Source organism: Bactrocera oleae, chromosome 2 (assembly GCF_042242935.1).
Source record: "Bactrocera oleae isolate idBacOlea1 chromosome 2, idBacOlea1, whole genome shotgun sequence".
Taxonomy (NCBI): Eukaryota; Metazoa; Arthropoda; class Insecta; order Diptera; family Tephritidae; genus Bactrocera; species Bactrocera oleae.
In genome coordinates, this window is record NC_091536.1 from 50,711,342 (window position 1) to 50,721,432 (window position 10,091).

At 37.1% G+C, this 10,091-nt stretch overlaps 1 long non-coding RNA gene across 2 annotated transcripts; it reads left to right on the forward strand.

Annotated features, from left to right (window-relative positions):
• Positions 1–5,058, forward strand: LOC138858966 (uncharacterized). Of its 2 annotated transcripts, none has more exons than XR_011398005.1 (3): positions 1–232; positions 287–403; positions 4,898–5,058. It is a non-coding gene; the product is annotated as an uncharacterized lncRNA (long non-coding RNA). The 2 variants fall into 2 exon arrangements; XR_011398004.1 differs by having other exon boundaries at positions 3–222.
• Positions 5,059–10,091: the final 5,033 nt, after the last annotated feature.

The window sequence follows — 10,091 nt, forward strand, 5'->3', positions numbered from 1 at the left end:
TATAGTTCTTTTCTTTATAAATAAATTGTTTTTTCAGTGAAAACTTGTTCAAACATGATCATTTAATTTCAAAACTTTTAATAATTGTCGACGTATTAATAAACCAAAATGAGTTATACGAGTAATTGGGATACCAAATCAATAAATCAATATAGAACCGCGCAACAGATAAAAAAGCAACTGCGTCAAGGAAACTCGGCATATTTGTGTAACCATCCGGAAGTGTGCATATGTTAGAAGAAGTAAATATGTATGTTTATTTAAAGATGAATCTCTATATTTTTAGATCCGAGCTATAATACGAGTACTCATTCATGAGGCCATAAATTAAAAAACACAAAATTTTCCTCAATTTATTGCCAATTTATTCAGTTGTGGGAATGCGCCTCGTTTGACGATAATGGCGAGTGATATTATCAGAGAATGTTAATGAATAGAGAAGGAGCAAATGTTAGCTGTACTAAAATGTTAAATACGATGAGGGAACATCGAAAACGCGCAATTTCGAAAATAAAATGTCACCACACCTATCAATTTACGCAACGAACTACACCACTCTATAAGCAAAATGTATATACATACGTATGCGCAGATGTTCTTTGGTATGCGCATAAACAAAAATTGAAATAATAAAAACGGAAGTAATTGACTTCCGACAAGAAACTATAAATAATGAGGGAAATAATATTAAAATAGAATTCAAATATCATTTAATAAAAAAGGGGTATAAAAATAAAAAAAAGACTATAAAAAAATATGATAGGATTTGAACTTACGCAAAATTTTTCACATTGCAATAAGGAAGTGTGCTATACAAACAACACCACAAACGATGTTCAAGAAATTTTGTCTACTTGAACTCAAACAACTATTGTTGTTTACTTGCTTAGAATGTTCATATGTCTATATGTGAATATTCTTGAAACTGCCTTCCTTTATTCGCATGTCCAAATATATTTGCATATATGTACACATATGTACATATGTATGTCCCTCAATATGTCGCATACATATTGACGAAGAATTTGCACATCGTGATGGAGTTGACAAAATTTGTTTGAATCGACATGTTTACGACAATGTCGTTCGGCTATGATGTATTGTTTGTCCTTTTTGCAGCGCTTTGCTATTCAAAATTGACTTATGCTCTTTTGAAATACTACGATTTTCAATTGGGCTGCATTTCCATAGCGTTGTTTTTAGGTAAAATGGGCTAAATCAACAAACTATGAAACAATGATAATAAGTAAACATATAAAATTACTATATGGAGTGTGCTTAGAATATATAGAAGTAGGTAATGATTTCATATAAATGTAAATTTTATATAAATTTCATAATTTAATACCAAATATAGGTCATAATATGAAAAAAATTAAAATATTATTTTAACTCGCTAATAGGTCATGTTGCCAATTCTCCTTTCTGAAGGGAACATCAGACAAATTCTTCAATTTCTGATTTTTAGCAAATGTTGTGAGGAAGCAGCTTGTGGGCAACATACAAATGTGAGGTGGTAGGATTTTCAGTGATATAAAGTGTAAAATTATAATTTTGCTGATTCTTCAATTTTACTGAAGACATTCAAATTCAATTTCATTCATTTTTATTTTCGCGCATTTGCGGTAGGAATTCTATATGAAAACCAAATGTGGTTTACCAGGCGCACAGAAAAAATAGCACGGCGCAGAGTTATGAACGAACGCACGTTCCTTATGAATGAATTTGTTGTCGTTGTAATATGAAATACTAAGAAAATATGCCGCGAGTTTGCTGGAATATTATTGGCCGATGATGGCGTCTACGTTTTTTTATCACTTGCGCGAATGTTTGATTTTTTGCGAAAGACATATTGAGGGACATACATATGTACATATGTGTACATATGTGCAAATATATTTGGACATGCGAATGAAGGAAGGCAATTTCAAGAATACTCACATATAGACATATGAACATTTTAAGCAAATAAACAACAATAGCTGTTGAGTTCACAGATTAGACAAAATTTCTTGAATATCGTCTGTGGTGCTGCTTGTATAGCACACTTAATTATTGCAACATGAAATATTTTGCCTAAGTTCAAATCCTATCATATTTTTATATAGTTTTTTTTTTATTTTTATTACCCCTTTTTTAATAAATGATATTTGAATTCTATTTTAATATAATTTCCCTCATTATTTATATTTTCTTGTCGAAAGTCAATTACTTCCGTTTTTATTATTTCAATTTTTGTTTATGCACATATCAATGAACATCTGTGCATACGTATGTATATACATTTTGCTTAGAGAGTGGTGTAGTTCGTTGCGAAAATTGACAGGATGGTGAAATATTATTTTCGAACTTGTGCGTTTTCGATGTTCCCTCATCGTATTTAACATTTTAGTACAGCTAACATTTGCTCCTTCTCTATTCATTAACATTCTCTGGCGCTACTAGTATTATTTCGCGTCGTGCTCATCTGTGGCTATATTCATTTCAAAGGTACTGTCATTTCGCGTCGTTCTCAGTAGCGTTTTTTTGCGGGGAGTTCTTCTTCGTTACTTTAACATGAAGAAAAGTGCTACCGAAAGTCATCGTATTTTACTGGACGTTTATGGTGACCGTGCTTTAGCCGAACGAACGTGCAAAAAGCGGTTTGCACGGTTTAAAAGTGGCAATTTCGACTTAGACAACGGAGAACGACCCAGACATCCAAAAAATGTTCAAGACGAAGAATTGGAGACATTTCTCGACGCAGATGCATATGCAAATATATTTGGACATGCGAATGAAGGAAGGCAATTTCAAGAATATTCACATATAGACATATGAACATTTTAAGCAAGTAAACAACAATAGCTGTTTGAGTTCACAGATGAGACAAAATTACTTGAATATCGTTTATGGTGCTGCTTGTATATACATAATTATTGCAACTGCATACTTAATTATTGCAACGTGAAATATTTTGCCTAAGTTCAAATCCTATCATATTTTTATATAGTCTTTTTTTATTTTTATAACCCTTTTTTAATAAATGATATTTGAATTCTATTTTAATATAATTTCCCTCATTATTTATATTTTCTTGTCGGAAGTCAATTACTTCCGTTTTTATTATTTCTATTAGTAAAATATTATTTTCGAACTTGTGCGTTTTCGATGTTCCCTCATCGTAATTAACATTTTAGAACAGCTAACATTTGCTCCTTCTCTATTCATTAACATTCTCTGGCGCTACAAGTATTATTTTGCGTCATGCTCATCTGTGGCTATATTCATTTCAAAGGTACTGTCATTTCGCGTCGTTCTCAGTAGCGTTTTTTTGCGGGGAGTTCTTCTTCGTTACTTTAACATGAAGAAAAGTGCTACCGAAAGTCATCGTATTTTACTGGACGTTTATGGTGACCGTGCTTTAGCCGAACGAACGTGCAAAAAGCGGTTTGCACGGTTTAAAAGTGGCAATTTCGACTTAGACAACGGAGAACGACCCAGACATCCAAAAAATGTTCAAGACGAAGAATTGGAGACATTTCTCGACGCAGATGCATGCCAGACGCAAGAAGAACTTGCAAAAGTATTAGGAGTTGATCAAGCAACCGTTTCCAGACGATTAAAATCATTAGGATTCATCCAGAAGCTTGGAAATTGGGTGCCTTATGAATTAAAGCCAAGAGACGTCGAACGTCGATTCTGCATGTCGGAAATGTTGCTTCAACGCCACCAAAAGAAATCATTTTTGCATCGGATTGTCACTGGCGATGAAAAATGGATTCATTATGATAGCCCAAAGCGCAAGAGATGGTATGTGAAGCCCGGCCAACCATCGACATCCACGGCAAAGCCGAATATCCATGGTGCCCAGGTTATGCTATGTATTTGGTGGGACCACAAGGGTCCTATTATGAGCTATTGAAATCGGGTCAGACGATCAATGGGGACCTCTACCGAAAACAATTGATTCATTTGAAAAAGGCCATCGCGGAAAAACAACCAGAATATGCGACCAGACACGAATCAATAATTTTTCATCATGACATTGCTCGGCCTCATGTTGCAAGGCCAGTTAAAATCTATTTGAAAAACTGTGGGTGGGCAGTTCTACCTCACCCGCTTTATAGCCCAGACATAGCACCTTCCGATTACCACTTGTTGAGATCAATGCACAATGCCCTCACCGAAGTAGGCTTTACTTCAGAACAGAGTAACATAAATTGGCTCGATTCTTCCTGACCTCCAAGCCGGAGAAGTTCTTTTGGGATGGGATCCGCAAACTGCCAGAAAGATGGGCAAACATCGTAGCTTCCGATGGGCAATATCTTAAACATTAAATGTATAACAATTTTTTCACAATAAAGTCTTAATTTTCGAAAAAAACCGCACGAATTTATGCATACACATGAAGTCAACATTAGGTTCTGAACGAACTTTTAATCACAGAATTTGGGCACCGAATACATTTTATATACATATGTATTTACATGAAATGCTCCTGTAGCATAACTTTGCAGCATATACATATACACTTTTAGTGTTTCGGACATTACAGTTAATGAAAGGTAAAAGTTATTATCCCCCGATTTCCTTCATTTTTACAGTGCAATAGAAACAAAATGTTCTCGCCGAGTTTGGTGTTCGAAGCTTTGATACGCATTCACACCATTAGAGGGCGAGGTCATGTCCATTTTTTACAACCTTTATAACCACGCTTGCCTCTTTCCACTGACCCTCTGTGTCAGATTTGTTTTGCAACTCAATTTGTGACTTATCACAATTTGACTTTTGTTGGGAGTAGTGATTACAGATTACAACTTACATTTGATTATCAAACTATAAGAAATTTCATAGACAAATTTAGCGCCTTTTAACAATTATTTAATGAATGATTAATTAAAATATTTACATACAGATTAATGAGCAAATAAAAGTGGTACATAAAGAGCTTAAAAAAAGTCGTTACACCGGATTTGATCCAGAAGTGATTCTTGAAGAAAGAGAGTCAACACAATCTATAGTATCTAAAACATCCATACATGATAGCGCCAATGCAATTTTAAAATATGCTCTCGTATTACCATTAAGGTAAAAAAGAAGTTTTCTTAAGCTAACATTTCATAAGGTTTGGATGGATTGGAAGGCTTTGTTCAGAAAAAAAGTTACCCCCAACACTCCCGAAGCTAGAGCAACTGGTGGAGGGACATTTAATAAATACACACTAACCGCAACCGCAGATACGATTGCCCAGTTGTGCGGCATATACACCGTTGTGGAAATTTTGAATTTAAAAAAAATAAAGTTTTTATTTTGAAATCCACATATTAATATTTGTACTATTTTAGCATATGCTCATAATTTTCCGATTTTGTATGAATGGATATGTCACTCCTTCATTCACAGTGTGCCCACTTACATCATCTATGGAGTCATACTCTACTAATTCATGCACTTTATAGCATTTGCAAATATTATGCAGATTGAAAGTGTATTGTGATGTTCCAATACTTGGACCTCTTAACGAAGTTAACAAAAATGATTATAAAACGCATCCAAAATCACTGGGTATTAGGCAAAAACAACGATTATCGCTTTCGTATTTGCTTTGAAAAAAGTCTCACCCTCTCTAACAATTGCTGCAGATATACTAACGAGACAGATATAGGGTTATATATATATAAATAAACGATCAGGATGACGAGACGAGTTGAAATCCCGATGTCTGTCTGTCTGTCCGTCCGTCCGTGCAAGCTGTAACTTGAGTAAAAATTAAGATATCTTGCTGAAACTTGGTACTCAGGTTTAACACGCCATTAATCGAACACTTATAAAACAGGTTAGGTTAGGTTAGGTTAGGAGGTCGATCCCAAGAAGGATCCCACTTGGACAGCTTAAGACGCCGGTCCGTTGTGATACCTACGAAACTCCTATAATCTGGATCAAAAGACCTTTACAAGTCGACGAAACGCTTCGTGCTTACAACAAACTTGTTAAGACGGCCAATATCCATTTCGGCTAAGTATTCAGGTCCGCCAAAAGTGTGATTGCCGAGACATTTCAATCTCAGCCTAGCGAAACCCGGACATTGGAGGAGAAAGTGCCGGGATGATTCCACCTCGCCCTCCTCCATGCAACTTTGGCAACTAGCATCGGGTAGTACTCTAAGCCGTACCGCATGAGTGCCCATTGGACATTGTCCAGTGAGAACTCTTACCATAGCGGCGAGATGCACTTTGCTCAGGGCAAGAAGCTCCCCCCACCTCTTGCGCTCCACTCTTGGCCAGAAGGATCTCGCGGTCGCACAGGAGTTGGTCGTCGACCAGCGTCTGCTGAGTGCACGCGAGGTCCATTGATCCAAAGCTAGAGCGTAAGGCGGAGATCCAACTCGATCCCATTCCGATGTGAGCGGGGCAAGGGTGCTCCCCTTGGCTAGCTAATCGGCTTTGCAGTTTCCAGCGATTCCGCTGTGACCAGGCACCCAAACGAGCCTGATGTTGAAATGGCCGGATGCTATCTCTAGTGAGGACAGACACTCCTTGACTAGCTTTGATTGCACGGTTCGTGCGCTCAAAGCTAGTATTGCCGCTCTACTATCGGAGTGGATGCTCACTTCTACAAACGAGGCTGCACTACGCAGCAGTACTTCAACCGCCACCTTGATAGCAGCCACTTCCGCCTGAAAAACACTACAGTGGTCCGGTAGCCTGAAGCTAAGACTGACGGAGAGCTCCTTGCAGAAGACCCCCCTCCAACCAATTTCGAAGTGTCCTTGTTTGGACCTCTTCATAAGCCCAGCTTCCCTGAGCCTTAGATCACACTTCGCAGCAATGCACCTACCGGCAATGTCCACAGGTGCTATGTTTAAAATAGCATTAAGAGCTATTGTAGGTGTGGTCCGCAGTGCACCGGAGATACCGATGAGCGCCGCTCTTTGAACCCGCTCAAGCTTTTTAGCCAGTGTGGACCTTTCGAGCGCCCTCCACCAGACGAACACACTATAGAACATTATTGGCCTAACTACGGTTTCGTAGAGCTACGGTTTCGTGAGGTTCGATTCGCTGCCTCTGGTAGCACGTTATTGAAGGCCCTCTCGATGTCGATAAGGGTGCCCACAGCAAATTCCTTGTGCGTGAGAGCTATTTCCAGCCATGCCACTACATATGCAAAGCAGTGTCGACCGACCTGCCTTTGATATAGGCATGCTGCGCGCGTAACAGTTTACCCTTCGGTATTCTGCTCCTAATGTACAGATCCATAAGCCTCTCCAATGTTTTCAACAGAAACTAGGAAAGGCTGATGGGTCTGAAATCCTTTGCACCGATGTGAGAGCTTTTGCCGGCATTCGGAATAAAAGTAACCTTAACCTGTCTCCAGACCTTCGGGACATGGCCCAATCTAACACAGTTCGCGTAGATGGGGGCCAGCCAGCTGCATGACATCTTAATCGTACGCTGTAATTGCGCTGGAATAATGCCATCGGGCCCCGGGGACTTAAATGGTTTGAAGGATTTCACCGCCCAGGCAAGGTGACGATCGTCCAGAAGGTCCAAGAAGGCTGTACAGCCCTCCTGCAGCTCCCCCAGTGGTACTTCTTCAGCAGAGTGATAAAGTGGAAAATGAGCATTCAGGAGTAGTTTCAACGACTCCTTGCTGCTCGTTGTCCAACTACTATCTGCATTTTTAAATACCCCGCTGGAGTAGAATTTTTTGCAAGAAAGCGCCTGAACCGTGATGACTCATGACAGCCCTCTACATTACCGCAGAAGGCTCTCCACGAAGCCCTCTTGGCTTTCTTCAACTCGGACTTGTAAAAGTCGTCACTAGAGCCACTTTTACGGGTTTTGTTGAAAAGTCTTCTGCTCAAAGATCTGATCTCCGTTACTTATAAAATAACTAAGCACTAAATTAAGATAAATTAAGATACACATACATATATCTGTAATTTGGTACAGAAGATTGTATTGGGGCCTGCATTTCTTTACACCAATCCGCGCGAGCCTTTTTTTGAGCGATTGTCAAATTGTGCGGGATCCAACGAGATCAAATCTTTTTTGAATTCGTTGTACCAGTTTTTCACAGTGCTATAGGATGCTGCTTCATAGCCATACAAAGATTTTAGTTCATCGATGCACTCTTGTCGTGATAATCCACGTCGAAAGTTGTGAAAAATGATCGCACGAAAATGTTCACGAGTTAATTCCATTTTTTGGCCGAGATGAATTTTTTAATTCCCTGTAAATAAAACAATTCATGCTTAAATGACAAAACGTTCTGAGTGATGTTATGCTAAAAAATGTCAAACTTTCCAATGGAAATGTCAAATTGCACTAAGTGTTGCCTAGGCCAGCCAGCTATATAGCAGCCCTCGTATAACAAACACATAACATAATATTCCACATAACACATGGGCTGATTTTGATCGGGCCGCACACCTTCACCTCATGATCAGTTAGTACTAACATTCAAAAAACAGCTGTTAAAATTTCATTATATTCAATTCATTAGTTTGCGAGTTATTGTGCTAAGAGTGACGCTACTTTTGTTATTTTAAAACAATAGATAATAAACAATTTCATGTTTTAATTTTACACTGCTTCTTGATGGGAAAAAATACCGTTCAAGCGAAGCAATGCAAATGGTGTTATGAGGATTCAGCACCATCAGAAACCGCAATAAAACGTTAGTTTGCTGACTTCAAATGTGGTCGTAGAGACACCAATAATGCAAAACACAGTTGGCGGCCAAATGTGGCTGTAACAGTGGCATTGTGTTGCCCTTGATGGAGATTATATTGATGCATGAAGCCAATTTTGAACAAGCCCATGTGTAATGCATGTTAGTGATGGTAATGAAACTCAGGTAGTATTTTATTCTATTAAGAGTATGTAATATTGGATATAACATATAATATTTATAATATATATATAAATATAATGCCGAAAATATACTTTAATAAAATTAAAAGAAGAAGTTTTCTTAAAAATTGTGGAACGTTTTCACATCAACTCATTATATTAAATTTAGCTTTTTCAGTTGAGTTTATATCTCATATATCTCCTTTAAAGATGATTTTAATACAATTTTAAATGACGCGAAGTAAAATATGGTAATAAAACTAAGTGAGTATATGACCTATAATATAACTTTGACTATAATAAAATTTGATTGTAATCCATAGACGATGTCGCCGAATAATGAATGTTGAATTGTTTGGTAACATTTTTTAATATAAAATTTTCCTTAGACCTAATGGTATTTTCCTTGCTTTGATACTTGCTAGTTGCACGAGTATAAATGTTCGGTTCCACTCGAACTTAGCTGATCCTTACTTGTTATTATTATTTCGATCTATTTTATTTTTTGAATAGTTTAAAAGCTTTTATTCATTTGTAAGATGGGATAAAAACGGGATCAAAAATTAACAAATTGCTCGTATTTCAGAACACCAAAACCAAATTCACTCGGTTTTATATTCATTTAATTTTCACATTCACTCGGATTCCAGAACCTGCCTGATTACCTCCAAATTTTAAAATGATTGATGAGATGATGATTACTTTTAGTTTATAACATTTGAGATAATGAAAGAGGATAGATTATTCTTAATTTTCAACAATAATATTTGAGGTTTTTAATTAGAAACATTTACAAATTCAATTTAATTCAGTCCTATTCGTAACGTACATTTTAACAGTATCATTGCACAACGGGGCAATAGGACAATTTAATTTTTTCAGTCGAATTGGTTGCTACATTAATATTTCCTGTAATCTTTTTGATTACTAAACGTGTACCGTGGCATAAATGAGGTGGTTTGAAATTACGCTGAATAATAAATAATAGGTAAACCAATTTTCAAGCAAAGATTATGTCAGAGAATGTAAATGAATAGAGAAGGCGCAAATGTTAACTGTACTAAAATGTAAATTATTAAAAGAGAAATTGAAAATGCACAAATTCAAAAATTAAATTACAGCAAGTCAAAAAGGAATCTTACCTTCTTTATAAGCGAACTCAACAAACTACACCACTCTAAGAAGGAACCAAGCAAATTTTCACCACCTCATAAGGGAACGGCAAATGTATGTATGTGCAGATGTTCTCTGGCA